General features: G+C 46.6%; 1 protein-coding gene across 2 annotated transcripts in view; it reads right to left on the bottom strand.

Annotated features, from left to right (window-relative positions):
* Positions 1 to 15,524, bottom strand: part of DYNLL1 (dynein light chain LC8-type 1) — a 23,247-nt gene extending 7,723 nt beyond the window's left edge. Inside the window, exon 1 of one of the 2 annotated variants that reach the window (XM_049698256.1) lies at positions 15,506 to 15,524. The gene's annotated coding sequence lies outside the window, so the exon portion shown is untranslated. The other variant, XM_049698255.1, reaches the window with a different exon arrangement.
* Between the last annotated feature and the right edge of the window lie 5 nt (positions 15,525 to 15,529).

Below are 15,529 nucleotides of genomic sequence, written 5' to 3' on the forward strand. Positions count from 1 at the left end.
TTGAGTTCAATCCCCAGTGGCCATGCCCATGTAACAAATTCTCCATAACAACTCCAAAACTATAAAGTGCTGTGCAGGTGGTGCACCCTGAGAGGACACTGAAACTCTGCATCCCCCTACCCCCCAATACCTTTTGCCTTATGCATCTCCTCTATTTGGCTGTTCCTGAGTTGCATCCTTTATAATAAATCTGTAATAGTAAGTAGAGTACTTTTCTAAGTTCTGTGAGTCATTCTAGAGAATTATCAAGCCTGAGGAAGTGGTTGTGGGAACCCAAATTTATGGTCAGTTGGGCATGGTGAGGGTAACGTGGGCACCCCATTTGCAGTCTTGTGGGTCTGTGCCTTTAGCCTGTGGGTCTGTGCTAACTCTGGGAGTCAGCGTCAGAACTGAATTGTTGGACACCCAGTGGATGTTGGAGAATGGATGTGGAAAAATAAGTATTTGGTGTTAGAAAAACAAACAAACAAACACAGTATCAGAAGTGATGTCATGGAATTCACTGGTGGTCTAGTGGTTAGGATTCCGAGCTCTCACTGCCGAGGGCATGGGTTCAATCCCTAGTTGGGGAACTAAGATTCTGCAAGCCGTGCGGCTATGGAACCAGATTTCTAAGATCCTGGTCTGTTTGACTCCAAATCTAGTGCTCTTTCCATCACCTCAGACAAGTTGGCTTTACCCTTGGGTGCTGGGGATTTCACACTTTCTGGGCGTGAATGGATCATGGCCTATGCTTGCTACTTGGCACATGGTGTTTGCTGAATAAATGAATGGGTATGGCACCAAAATGCTTGCACTTAGATCTGCATGAGGACAGTATCTGGTGTAGTTTTGATTGGCAGCAGGGAGGGTTCAGCTCATCATAGGCACTAGGGGAATTCCATGGGAAGGTAAGAAAGTGGAGACTCAACAGCATTTTTGGTTGGTCAGAACCATGCCATCAACGTAGAGAGCCCCAAAATAGGTCATTTCCAGGGTCCTCTGGAAATTCAGATGACGCTAAAGTAAACCCACCATGACTCCACCAAGGAGAAACCCCAGAGACATTTCCCAAATTGTCCTCATGGTTTTTGCCATACCTGCACCCTACCTCTACTATTATTTCTTCAATATTTTTCTTCAATTAAACTCCCTATTTTTAATAAGCATTTTTTAAAGGCAAATTTATATTATTACCATAAACAGAAAACTAGTCTCATTTATCATAAATAGAAGGTACCCATAAAATATAAACAAATATTATAATATAAAACGTTTTGCCCTCATATTGCTAAACTGATCTGGGACCCCGCCAGTGATATGTGTCCCACACTTGGGAAACGCTGCCCTAGCGGAGGGCTCTTAAAGGGGGTCCGGTGGATGGATTGCAAAGGTTTTACAAGTCCCCAGGAATTATGCACAAGATGTGTGTTGTGCTCACAGGCATTTTTCCAGGGAGAGGATCTATACCTTTCATCAGAGGCACAGAGGGATTCAGAACCCAAGGAGGATAAAGAACAATTGCTCTAGAATAACCTATACTCTTGGAATGAATGCAAGATTCCCTCACCAGGTCCCACTGAATTGGCCCATCAATTGGGTTCTGTAGCATCACATGTCTGGGCAACTCACTATATTCCACTCCTAGCTGCTAAGTTTTCTTGAGAACCCTTCTGAGCCTGAAAACATGCATTTTCTATTCTTATTACTGGAAATCATCATGAGAGGGAGGCAAAGCTTCTGAAATCATAGGCTTTGGAATGAGACAGACTTGGGAAAAACCTAAGTTGTGTGCCCTCCTACGAGTTAGCCTCTCAGAGGTATAGGTTCCTGATTTTTAAATGGAGATAATACCTTCATTGTAGGGTGGTGGCAAGGTTTATATTAAATAATGCATCTAAAGACCTAGCCAGGGACTTCCCTGGTGGTCCAGTGGTTAAGACTCCATGCTTCCACTGCAGGGGGTACGGGTTCGATCCCTGGTCGGGGAACTAAGATCCTGCATGCCGCGTGGTGCAGCCCAAAAAAAAAAAAAAAAGACCTAGCCAAGGTCCAAAAGATGGTAGCTACTGCTGTTATGTACTGAGAACTTACTATGTGCTAAGCATTTGGGACACATTATCTCCTTGACTTCTCACAACTCTATAAGGTGGATGTTAAGAGCTGTTGATCTCTCCATTACATAGATGAGGAAAAATTAGGTGCGGAGAGGTGAGGTCCCTTGCCTAAAGTCACAATGCTAGGAATGACAAGGCTGGAATTTGAACCCTGCTCTGTCTGACTGTACAGACTTACGTGGTCGATGAAACCTCTGAGCTGCCTCACCTCCCCAGACAAAGGGAGATGATGTGTGTCCCCGGAGACTCTCAGCATCCGTGGCTCCTGGTGGGAGCTCCCTAAATATATGTTGGATGGATGGATAGATGAATGGATGGATAGATGGACTGAAGAAAGAATGGATTTTTCAAACTAATTCAGAGTTGTTTTCTCTCAAATTTGACCCCAGATTTGTCCTTGACTGTCTTGATCTTCCCTAACAAATTCTTTGCACTTTAGCCATCATACTTTCCCAGGGCCCTCAGAAAGCCCTTTGGATTTGTTCACAAGCACACTGAGGGATTTCTTGCAGGGACTGGAGGTCCCAAAACAAGACAGAAAAAGCCACAGCCTGCACCCTGCCACTGGCCCAGGACTGCACTGTTCCCAGCCCTGTCCAGCAATCATTTTCCAAGATTTTCTGGGACCTCAAGCACTTTCTTGGACCATGAGTTCTGTCACCAACCTAGCAGCTCCAGCCCTCCCTTACCTGAAAGGAAGTGTGAGGAATGTGACCTTGCAGTCCCCAGGGTTGATTCAAGAACTCCTGTACAGAAAGGAGAGGCTCAGTGGGAGAGTGTGCAAGGCCTAGGTCTGAATCTAGAAGCTTTCTTCCCATGGAGAAGGGCTGGCACTAGCCTGGGGCTGGCAGGGGAACTGAGTTGTGGAGCCAAGAACTGTACTGCAGTGCAGGGAGAGTGAGGCCAGACAGACTGGGACAACTCAGGGAAGAAAAAGCTTCCCTCTGGCCCATAGCCAAGCTTCGCCTGAATGGACAGATACCTCCGAAGCCTGATTGCTCAGCCCCCTGTCTGGGGTGCAGCAGATAAATTCAGGCACGTCCAGAGAGGCCTAGTGGGCCCCCCTCAGCTCCCAATCAGTAAGCAGAAAACCCAGAGAAGAAGCTAAAAGCACAGACTTTGAAGCCAGGCGGACCTGGGTGTGCAGCCTTACCCTGCCCCTACTAAGGTGTCTGAACTTAGGTAAGTGACTCTACCTCTCTGAGCCTCAGTTTCCTCACCTGTAGAATGGGGATTGTAATAGTCCTTGTTTCTCAAGGACAATTTGGAGATTGAGATGGTGCATATAAAGTAGGTGGTATAGGACTTGGCACATGGCAAAGGTCAATGATGCTGGCTACCAATTATCATTAATGGTACCCTAAACCAGGATTCTTCAACCTCAGAACCAACATTTTGGACCAGAAAGTTTTCTGCTGGGGGACTGTTCTGTGCATTGAACGATGTTTAACAGCATCCCTAGCCTCTACCCACTGGATGCCAATTGCACCGCACACCCAGTTATTAACCAAAAATGTCTCCAGACAGGGAATTCCCTAGCAGTCCAGTGGTTAGGACTCTGTACTTTCACTGCGGAGGGCCCGGGCTCAATCACTGGTCAGGGAACTTAGAGCCCACAGCCAAAGATAAATAAATAAATAAGAGTCTGCAGACAGTGTCAAATGTCCGCTGGAGGGTGAAATTGCCCCCTAGTTGAGAACCAGTGCCCTAAATAAATCTAGGATGGGACTTCCCTGGCAGTCCATTGGTTAGGACTCAGCGGTCTCACTGCTGAGGACGCGGGTTCAATCCCTAGTTGAGGGATTAAGATCCTACAAACCAAGCGGTGTGGCCAAAAAAAAAAATAATAATAATCTAGGATGAGTCTGAATGCCACAGATCCCAGACTCACAGCCCTGTGTAAGGACCACAGGGCAGGCAGGCTTACTTACAGACAAAGGGATGGGATGTCCAACAATTACAGAACAAGTTCCCTCCTGCATAGACTAGGAGGCAGGACTGGAGTCTGCTCTAGGAGCCCCCTCTGACTCACTAGGTGACCTTGCTGTCACTCTTTAATTATATGCAAAGTGGCCCCAAGTTAAATCTCAATTATTCTAGGGCCCCAGACAAAGGAACAAGCAGTTGGTATCTGATTTCCGGCATCTCCACTCTTACGCACTGACTGGAAGAAAACCTGACTCTCCAGAACTCAAGAGTTCATTCAGACCTTCATTCATGATTGCTGAGAGAGAACCAGATGTCAGTCACTGTTCTGCGTGCTGGGGATTGTGACATTACAATTTATGATAAGAAATATATATTATAAACATATTTTTATATATATATATATATATATCTTGTTATATATAAATATAACACGAGCAATGGGATCATCTTTTGTTATAACATTCGGTCTCTTGTCCTCAGTTCCTGAAATCACTTCAGAGCTATAAAGGTGAAATGAGTGTTTTGTTATTCATAACAAGCCCCTTCCCACCACAACTGGGTTTCTGCTGATGAGCTGACTTTTGGAAAGCACCTAAGGTGGGGCTGGTTGTCAGTGGAGCCAACCATGAGATTAAAGGCTTAGAACTTTCAGTCCCACCCCTGGCCCCTGAGGTGGGAAGAGGGGCTGGAGAGTGAGTTCAATTACCGATGACCAATGATTTAATCAACCATGCCTATGTAATAAAGCCTCCATAAAAACCCAAAAGGACGGTGTTCAGAGAGCTTCCAGGTTGGTAAACACATGGAGGTTCAGGAAGGGTGGTGCGCTGCAGAAGACATGGAAGCCCCCCACCCTTTCCCCATACCTTGTGTCTCTACCATCTGGCTATTCCTGAGTTACAGCCTTTCATAATAAACCAGTGATTTAAAGCAATTATACTCCAATAAAGATGTTTAAAACAAACAAGCAAACAAACAAACAGTGATTTAGTAAGTAAAATGTTTCTCTGAGTTCTGTGAGCTGCTCTAGCAAATTAATTGAACTCAAGGAGGGGGTCGTGGGCACCTCTGACTTATAGTCAGTTGGTCAAAAGTACAGGTAACAACCTGGGCTTGGAACTGGCTTCTGAAGTTGGGGGAGGGGGCAGTCTTGTAGGACTGAACCCTTGACAGTGGAATCTGATGTCATCTCCAGGTAGATGGTATCAGAACTGAGTTGAATTGTAGGACACCCAGCTGGTGTCCAGAGAATTGCTTGTTGGTGTGAGGGAAACTCCATTGTGATTGGTGATCAGAACCCTATTAGGGATCCACAAGAGAACAAAACTGGCAAAATCCCTTCTTCATGGGACTTACACTCTAACAAGAGAATAAAGATAATAAGTAAGCAAAAATATGTCTGACCCTGCTAAGTTCAATGGATAAAAATAGACTAAGGGAACCAAAGGGGACAGAGTGAGAGATCTTGTCTTAAATAGAGGTTTCCAGGCAGGTCTCTCTGAGAAGGTGCCATTTGAGCCAAGACTTGATGACCTGGCTATTGGGTGGAGGATAGAGTATGGGGAAGCCAGTGGGAGCAGAGAGGCCAGGAAGAGGCTACTGCAACAGTCCAGGTGAGAGGTGATGGTGGCTTGGACCAGGACAGTAACAGCAAAGGTAGGATGAGAGGCGGTTGGATTCTGGATATATTCTGGAGGTGGAGCTGACAGATTTGCTGATTAATTGAATGCGGGGTGTGGGGGAAAGAGAGGAGTTAAGTATGACTCCAAGAATTGTGGCCTGAACAATGAGAAGAATGGATTGAGATAGGGAAGGCTGGCCAAAAGAGAAACAAAAAGTTGTTTTGGCTATGTTAGTTTGAGATGCCTATTAGACATTCCAAGTGGAAATGTCAAATATGCAGTTGGATATATGAGTTCTGGGAAGAGGTCCAGGTTAGACCTATAATTTGGGGAGTCATCAGATTACAGATGACACTTAAAGCCATGGGGCTTGATGAGATCACCACCAATGCGAGGAGTACGTGCAGATATAAGAGGTAATGCTTATTCAGCTAGCAGCATTCTCTGAGCTTTCACTGTGCGCCAGGCCCCGAGCTAGGTGCTGGGTACAGAGATGTACCTCCCTCAGCACCTGCCAAGAGAAGCTCCATTACTTATTTAATTTTTTCTTGCCTAAGTGCTTTGGCCAATTAGAGGATAAACACTGAGAGTTCCTGCCCTGTGTCTTAGTCACTTGTTCATTATTTCAAGAGATACTTATTGAGCACCTACTTGGTACAAGGCCCCCATCTAGGCACTAGGGACATGAAAGGGAGAAACTCAGACCTGGCTCCTGTCCTCATGGAGTTTACATTTTGTGTGTAGAGGAAGTGGACACTGAATGAGATGCACATGGTATTTTGTTGTAGGAGCCTGAACAGACTAAGACACTTCCCATTCACTCTCCAGTCCATTCCACCAAAACAGCTTATCAAGGTTACCAGTGACCACCACGCTGCTAAATCCAGTGGCCAGTTCTCAGCGTCCTTCATTGATGTACTTGTCACAGTTGCTCTCCTCCTCTCTGAAGCTCATTCTTCGCTTGGCTTCCAGTATCCCCAGGACTCTCCCTCTTCTCCCGGCTCACTGGCTGCTCCTCCTCAGCTTCATCTACTTGCTCCACCTCTTCTCCCTGGCCTCTACAGGAAGAAGTGTTCCGGGCCTCAGTCTTTGGACCACTTCTCATAGTTTCCATTTTCAAGGCTTTGAATAACACCTCCATGCTCATGACTCCTGTCTTAGTCTGTTCAGGACGCTGTTATAGAATATTATATAGACTGGGGGGCTTATAAACAATAGACATTTAGTTCTCACAGTTCTGGAGACTGGAAGTCCAAGATCAGAGTGCCAGCATGGGCAGGTTCAGGTGAGGGCCCACTTCCTGGTTCATAGATGGCCACCTTCTCTCTGTGTCCTCACATGGTAGAGGGGGTGAGGGAGCTCTCTGAGGCCTCTTCTATAAGGACCCTAATCCTATTCATGACCTAATTATCTCCCCAAAGCCTCACCTCTTAATACGATCACATTGGTGGTTAGGTTCCAACATATGAATTTTGGGGGATAAACAGTCTATAGGAACCCCAAAATTATAGTCAGCCTGGAAGAAGTGTGGGTAGACTGGTAACCCCATTTTCAGCTGGCATCTGAACTGAGGGTAAGTCTTATGGGACTAAGCCCTTAACCTGTGGGGGTCTGCACTAACTCTGGGTAGTTGTGAATTGTTGGACACAGAGCTGGCGTTGGAAAATTGGAGAACTGGTGTGGAAAAACGACACATTTGGTGTCAGAGGTGATGTCAAAAAAAGACACTGCAGGTATTCCCTGGGTATCAGCACAGTGCTACAGATTTAGATTTCAAGAAATATAAAAATTATAAGCCACAAATAGGAGAAAAGAAGAAAAAAGATGTGAATAAATAGAAAGTGATACCAAACTTCTGGGTGGGAGGGCCAAATACAGCAAGAATGGAAAAATTTTCCCCATGTAAATTTATAGATATAACACCATTCCAATGAAAAAAACTAGAAGATGCCATATAGAACTTGATAAAAAGATTCTAGAATGTGCTTAGACAACTCAACTGGCAAAAATACTGAGGGAATGAAAGGAGCAGTAGGGGACACCTAGGCCTTTCCAAGGTACAAAGTGGGAGGAAAGCTCTAGGCTGGGGTCACACAGGTCTTGGCATCACTGAACACCAACTTACTAAGTCACGGACATGAAGGCCAAGGAGGGTTTGGTCAGGCTAAAGACTGGGGAGGCAGAGGTGGAGAAATCAATGTTCCAAGGAGAAGAACTAGCCCCTGCAACACTTGGTACAGGCTTTCAGACACAGCAGATCCTGGAGAAGCTGGCAATCTGGGAGTAATGGGAGATGAGGGAGAGACTGGTGGAGGCAAATCACAAAGGCCAAGATAAAGGGGTGCAGATGGGGTTCTCTCTGGGAGGCAGACACTGTCCCCTCCACCTCTGGCACCCTAGCATCTAGCACAGTGCCAACAGTAGGCATTCCATAAATAACTTGCACATCTTTTCATAACTACGTATAGGGACTTGCTCTTTTTCACATCTGCATGGTATTCAGAACTGCACGTTTCCCATGTAGCAAGTCCCCTCTGGGTGGACCTTGAGGGTGCTTCCAATTCCTTAGGGAATTATAGTTATTAATAAACATCCTAGCATTTTGAATACAGCACCCCCTGCGGCCCTTCTTACTCAGGCCCAGGAGGGATCGCTGGATTTCTGCTTGGTTCTCTTCTGCTTTCCCTCTGGCTTCCAAACAAGTACCCTTTCGCTTTGCACAGCTCCCCTAGGAGACTGTGAGACTATATTCCCCTCAGGCTCTCCCCTCCCTCCAGCCTATCTCATCCCCTTTACAATCATCCTAGTCAGGGATATACAATAAACATTTGTATGAGCAGCTGAAATACTTAGGATTTACATGTATAATCTAACCCAGCCAGGCTCTGATTTACATTAGGGCTTCTCACCCTAAATCACTGGCGGCTGTAGAGTGAGAAAGAAAGAACACTCCTCAGCCCCACCTAACTGTGCTGAGCTTCCCCAAAGCGACAGAAGTCGTCCCAGCTTTCTTTGCACATGCTTTTCCTTCTGCCTGGAATGCTTTTCTTCTCTCCTCAGGTACCTGGTTAACACCAGCTGGTACATCAGGTCTCACTCAGCTCAGAAGCCACTCCCTCCAGGAAGTCTTCCCTGAACACCCCATTCAGCTCTGGCTTAAGAGCTGCAGGAGCACCCATTGCCATTGTCCCTTTGTCTGTGAACAGTGGTCTTTTTTTTTTTTAACAGTGGGGGTCTTGATAACTCTTGTGTCCCTGGCGCCCAGCACAGAGCCAGGCTATTCTGCGGCTCAGTAAATACCCGGTGGAATGAATGAACAAACGTCAAGTGGGCAAGGAGTGGGGAAAACCACCAAAGTCCCAGATGCCACATACACAAGCCTGGGCTTTTAGAGCTGGGGTCAGAGTGTTCCATGAGGGAAAAAACCCTAGTCTCCTGCAGGCACTGTCAAGGAGTGTGCCATGACAAGAAAAACTGGCAGCCCACGAGAAGGAGGGAATAACAAAAGAAACTGGTCCCCAGCTGCCTAGCTCCAGGGAACGTTTGTCAATGTGACATTCACAGAAGCCCTGCACATGTGCTGGCTGAGGGGGAGAGCCAGCCTCAGCCAGACAGAAGGAAATTTAGCTACTGTGCACATGTTAGCACAGGGGGAGGTACAGCTTGGAAGGTTGGGGTTTTTTGTTTTGTTTTTGTTTTGTTTTTTACTTTTATAAAATCTGCAGGTACTTCCCATATTTGTTTTTACCTTTAATGAATGTGTTTACTTTTGAGGTGCTGTTACCTAATTATATCGATGCAGTTCATTAAAAATCTGCTTAGTACAAGATTGAGTACAAAGCTTTAGGATTCTATTAAATCAGTGCCTCATCTTGCTGCATCAAAAAACATTATCAGCACTGTTGTTAATCTTTTCACACCCCTTCCACCCTTGCTTGTGCTTCTGGTTCACTGTGCCATAAAATAAGTTTCCAAGGTATGTGACAGAGTGGAAGATGTTTAGGGAAAAGTTTTGGGTAGACGGTAAGGAACTTAGGGCTTAGAAAATAAAACTTGGTGAAACTGAGAAGACCATTTGTCATTTTGTACTTCAGCTCCCTTTTTCTGGAGCTAGAGCAACTCTTCTTTAAGTACTCGTTAAAAAATTAACAGGTTTTTATTAAACACTTACTATTTGCCAACACAACAGGGCTATAAAGGGATTGGCCCTAGTGGTTCTTAACTTTTCTGGGGGGTAGTTTGGGGGGTATAGTTTTACAGACCTTTGAAAATGATGAACTGCACTGTCCTGTATGGTAGCCACTAGCCACATTTGGCTATTAAAATCAAAATTAATTACAGTTAAATACAATTAAAAGTTCGGTTTCTCAGCTGTAGCAGCCACGTTTCAAGTGCTTAAGAGCTACATGTAGCCACATGGGGTTACCATATTGCACTCAGATAGAGAACGTTTCTATCATCATGCAAATTCTATTGGATAGCACTGCGTGAATATTCTTCCAGAATCAAGACTATCCTGCTCACGTGCAATATTTTGCATCCAACTTTACAACTTTCACAACTCGGCGGGGTCGTGGGGGGGTTGGGAGGGGAGGCAGTGCTTCACTGACCCCTGCAGCCCATGGATCCGAGAAAAGCAGCCCTGACATGACAAGCTATTTGAGGCCTCCATCTCAGAATACAGCAAGTTGGCAAAAATGAAGCAATGAGGCTGCTACAGATTCAGCACGCTTACTGCTTTAGATGTACCGCATATGAAACCAGACCCTCGTGTTCCTACTTGTCTGGCCACATTCAAAGAAACATCAGGGCTTCCCTGGTGGCGCAGTGGTTGAGAGTCCGCCTGCCGATGCAGGGGACGCAGGTTTGTGCCCTGGTCCGGGAAGATTCCACATGCCGCAGAGCGGCTGGGCCCGTGAGTCATGGCCGCTGAGCCTGCACGTCCAGAGCCTGTGCTCCGCAACGGGAGAGGCCACAGCAGTGAGAGGCCCACGTACTGCAAAAAAAACCCCAAAAAAACCCAAAGAAACATCAGTTCATTACCCCAAAATAATTGAAAATGTTACCGATTTTCTGCAGTCTCTTAAGAAAACACCAAATAGTCACAATGTACTGCAACTCTTCTTGAATTATCTTTCCCATCTTTCTCCTCTTCTCATCCACCTACACATGGCACTTGCTTCCCTAAAGCTCTCTGCACCCCCTTCCATACTCTCTCCAGATCTCCTAGTTCTGCTGCTGCTTGTCCCCTTCCTCTCCTGCACAGCTCAGTTCTTAATTATGTAGCTCTCCAGAATGTTTCATTTTACTCTATAGCACAAATAAAGTGGCAAAGAATGACAGAAAGCTCCTAGGGTACAGTGGCCAGAAACACATTCCACAGTGACCCAGCCCAAGCCTTCTCTGCCAGCCTGGACCAGTTTCTCTGAGATGACTCATTTTCCCACCGATGGTTTACTCCCCCATCACTTCCTCTTCTGCCCACTGCTCCCAAGGGCCAAGGTCTGGGAGAAGCTCATGACTGAGGCTGGCAGAGAAGAAAACATTTTGCTTGGATGCCAGAGGGGACTGATGTCATAGGGAAAGGGAGGAAACCAGATGGGCAGGTTCGTAGAATGTTTTATCCCCAGTGTTGCTCTATTATTATTTTTTACTGGGCACTGCCCTACTCCCTAGTAGGGAGTAAACGGCTTGCTGTGGGAAATGCATTAACTCTTCACAGTCTGCCAAGGCCAAAGGTTTCTTTTCAATCTGAAGACAATCCCACTGGTGCCATTCTTATCATCATATTAGGAATGATGAACTTTATTGAGCTCCCATACAGCTTAAGTGAAAGCCCCACCCTGTGGGAAGGGCAGGCCTATCCCATGTATCAGAGGACTCCAATGTCCATCCACCATCACCTGGTCATGCACCTGGAATTCTGTTCTCGGAGAGGGCACGTAGAGCCTAGAGTCATCACACTTCTTATCCTTCCTTCTTACCTCCTTCACACGTATCTGAACTCATCGTTGTTCATCCTCTTGCAGATCAGTTCCTTCTGCTTTATTCCCTGTCTCAGAATGATACCACTGCCTAGCCAGTACCCCAAGCCAGAAACCTGGCAGTCAACCTGGACTCCTCCTCCTTCCTCAGCTCCCACGACCAATCTATCTCCACGTCCTATGATTTTTGTCCTTGGAATATCTCATCTCCTTAGCATCTATCTCTATCACCTTACATCAGACCACTGGCATCTCTTGCTTGGATGACGGCAGTGGTCTCCCCATTGGTGTCTCCCTGGACCCAATCCCATGTTACATCCCCATGTAACCTGCTAGTCAATAGGCCACCCAAGGCTATCCCTGTTCTTACCTATACTCACCTCTGGGCTAATCTGAGCACACTGTCATATCTTCCCGGAACAATATGAATCCAACTCTAAAATCATTAATGTATAATGCAGATTTTTTTTTTTTTTTTTTTTTTTTTTTGCGGTACGCGGGCCTCTCACTGCTGTGGCCTCTCCCGTTGCGGAGCACAGGCTCCGGACACGCAGGCTCAGCGGCCATGGCTCACGGGACCAGCCGCTCCGCGGCATGCGGGATCTTCCCAGACCGGGGCATGAACCCGCGTCCCCTGCATCGGCAGGCGGACTCTCAACTACTGCGCCACCAGGGAAGCCCGATAATGCAGATTTTTTAATGAAGTCACAGGAGGGGGCTTACACTGCGATTACACAGCAATACTTCCTACACTGACCCTTTAATTATCTCTCCTCTTTCCCCAAGTTTCCCTATAATGGCAGCTGCTGCCACATCTCTCCCTGACTCCCTTTCCTTTCCCTACTATCCTGCGGCTACCCTCCATTCAAATTAGCTCTCAGTCTCCTCCCCTACTCGTTATCTCCCGTCCAGTCAGCTGCCACTTCCTTCTGAGAAGGTCTCATCCCAACATAACTCCTTAAAACCCTTCAATGGCTACTCACTGCCCTCAGTAGAGTCCAAACTCCATAATACAGTCTACTAGGCCTTGGCGGCCCCGGCCCCAGCTCCTTTGCCCTCCATTTTCCTACTTGAACTCTTTGCCCCAGCCATATTGTAGGGAGGTGGGGTTCGCCCCTGGTCTACCATAATCTCATGATCTGAGCAATTGCTCATGCTGTCCTTTTTGTCTGAAAAGCCTTCTCCTTCCCTACGGTTAACTCCTACTGGTCCCTCAGGGCTCAACCTAAATATCTCCTCCTGGAAGCCTCCCTTATAATCTCTAAAACTGCATTAGATGGCCTCACAGCAGTTTACCCTTATCACAACTGTGCTCTAAATTGACTGTTTGAATAACAACTTGAATATAACACCTTGAGGACAGAATGGTATTACTGCATGCAACCAGGGCCTAAATTATAGCATGCACTTGATGATGTTGAATAACCAGATGGGCAAAAGCTCAAAAGGGTGACCCTCCTTAGCATCTGTGGCCTTAGTAGAGAATGGAGTGCATGGGCCTCTTTAGCATTACGTCCTAATTTGGGCTTCATCTGGGTTCTAACTTGCAAAGGTTAGTACCTGGGCTCACAGAAACAAAATCCACCTTTGGGGTTCCCTGGATGATGCCTCCTAGCAATTTAGCTGCCTTCCTCCTAATCCAGAAAGGCTGTACTTGTCACATCCCCAGATCTGGGCACATTTTCTAGGCTACATATGAACTTCTTTGGTGATCACAAGCTGCAAGACTTTGCACCAGACGAGTTGAATCATTACTATTTACACCTAGAGTTCTGTTAGGTCACTTAGCTGACTCCACCTCTCTCCCCCTAGGAGACTACCCAACTGCCTCCATCTGCATATTCCAGGCAACAATCAGGTAGGAGTGGCAGGACTCAGAGGGTGGTGTTAGTACACCTAAGCACCCCCCCAAATGAGGAGGCATCTGGACTTTAGGATGCCTTTAGGATACATAAGCTCCTATATACTCTGGCCAGGGCTCTTTCCTGCTTGCTTTCTGAAGGCCAGGAAAGAACAACTAGAAGTTTTACATAATCCAGAATACAACAGATGGTTCTGATTGTTTTATTTTAGAAATAATTTATTTTTTATTCCAATTATGAAAGTAGTACATGCTAATTACAGAGAATTTCATAAACACAGAAAAGCACAAATAAAAATATAGAAATCAGGGAACTTCCCTGCTGGCGCAGTGTTTAGGAATCTGCCTGCCAATGCAGGGGACACAGGTTGGATCCCTGGTCTGGGAAGATCCCACATGCCGCGGAGCAACTAAGCCCGTGCAAAACTACTGAGACTGCGCTCCAGAGCACCTGAGCCACAAATACTGAGCCTTGTGTGCCACAACTAGTGAAGCCCGCGCTCTGAAACAAGAGAAGTCACCACGATGTGAAGCCGGCGCACTGCAATGAAGAGTTGCCCCTGCTCGCCACTAGAGAAAGCCGGCAAGCAGCAACGAAGACCTAACGCAGCCAATAAATAAATAAATAAAATTACAAATTAAATATTTGGTTTTATTCTCTTGCTATTGCTAGCACTAACAGAGTTTGTTTTTGTTTCATAACTCCCCCCAACATTTTATTATAAAAGTTTTCAAATATACAGAAAGGTTGAAAGAATGGTACAGTGAACACACTGAATACACCCACCATCTAGATTCTACTAGTTCTACTAGTTAACCCACCATCTAGTTAACGTTCTACTGTATTTGCTTTCTCATGCATCTACCCATCCATCAATCCACAGAGGTTTCTTTTTTTTTAAATAAATTTATTAATTTTATTTATTTATTTTTGGCTGCGTTGGGTCTTCATTGCTGCGCGTGTGGGCTTTCTCTAGTTGCGGAGAGCGGGGGCTACTCTTCGTTGATGTGCACGCGGGCTTCAGTAGATGTGCTCGCGGGCTCTAGAGCGCAGGCGCACGGGCTTAGTTGCTCCATGGCATGTGGGATCTTCCCGGAACAGGGCTCGAACCCATGTCCCCTGCACTGGCAGGCGGATTCTTAACCACTGCGCCACCAGGGAAGCCCCAGGGGTTTCATGTTTAACATGAAAAATCTTTTTAGATCAAGACTCTAGATGCAAGACCTCATTCTTGTAACGTCCCCAGGTTCAATGCTCTGCCCTGAATGTAAATGCATTCAATGGAATGTAAATGTGGAAACGTTCCAAGGTGGGAGTCTACCTGAGCTCCGGAGCTTCTGAAGGACCCAGTGCATAGGCTGGAAGCATGGCTCTGGGTTCTAATTCTGACCCAATTATGATACCTCCGTTTTCTCACCTGTAATATTGGAATCTCTCCATACTGCGTGAGGATTAAAAGCACAGTTCGCGGGAAGCACTCTATAGTGACAGTCGCTACAGTTATGATCCTTTTTTTTTTTTTTTTTGGCCACGCCGCGCGGCTTGCAGGATCTTAGTTCCCCGACCAGGGATAGAACCCGTGCCCCTACAGTGGAAGCGCGCGCCAGGGAATTCCCAGTAATGATTCTTTTACTCCCTCCTTGTCTCCGATAAATTTCAAGTCCAGCTATGGAGCCCATCTCAGGTCTCTTACATCCATTTTAATCCACCTAACACCCTCAGTTCTAAGCAACTGCAAAACAGGGACAGGGTGGCCCAGAGGGCTACAGACCTGAGGCAGTCGAGGACTCCTTCAGTCCGCTGCGGCGTCAGCCTGAGGCCCTGGCCGACTCCCTGCGGAGCCCTGCGCGCGGAGTGACGGCCCGCGGGGCCCACCCTGAGCGCTACACCCGTTTCACCTCAGCAAATGTTCACAAAAACCTGTGAGGTAGGCAGCGCTACAGAGGGAGAAAACTGAGGCCCAGGGAGCCTGACTCACTTGCCCAAGTCGACGCAGCTGGCGAGTGACTTGCCTTGGGGAACTGACTCCAAATCGC

Source organism: Orcinus orca, chromosome 15 (genome assembly GCF_937001465.1).
Source record: "Orcinus orca chromosome 15, mOrcOrc1.1, whole genome shotgun sequence".
In the NCBI taxonomy this organism is placed as follows: domain Eukaryota; kingdom Metazoa; phylum Chordata; class Mammalia; order Artiodactyla; family Delphinidae; genus Orcinus; species Orcinus orca.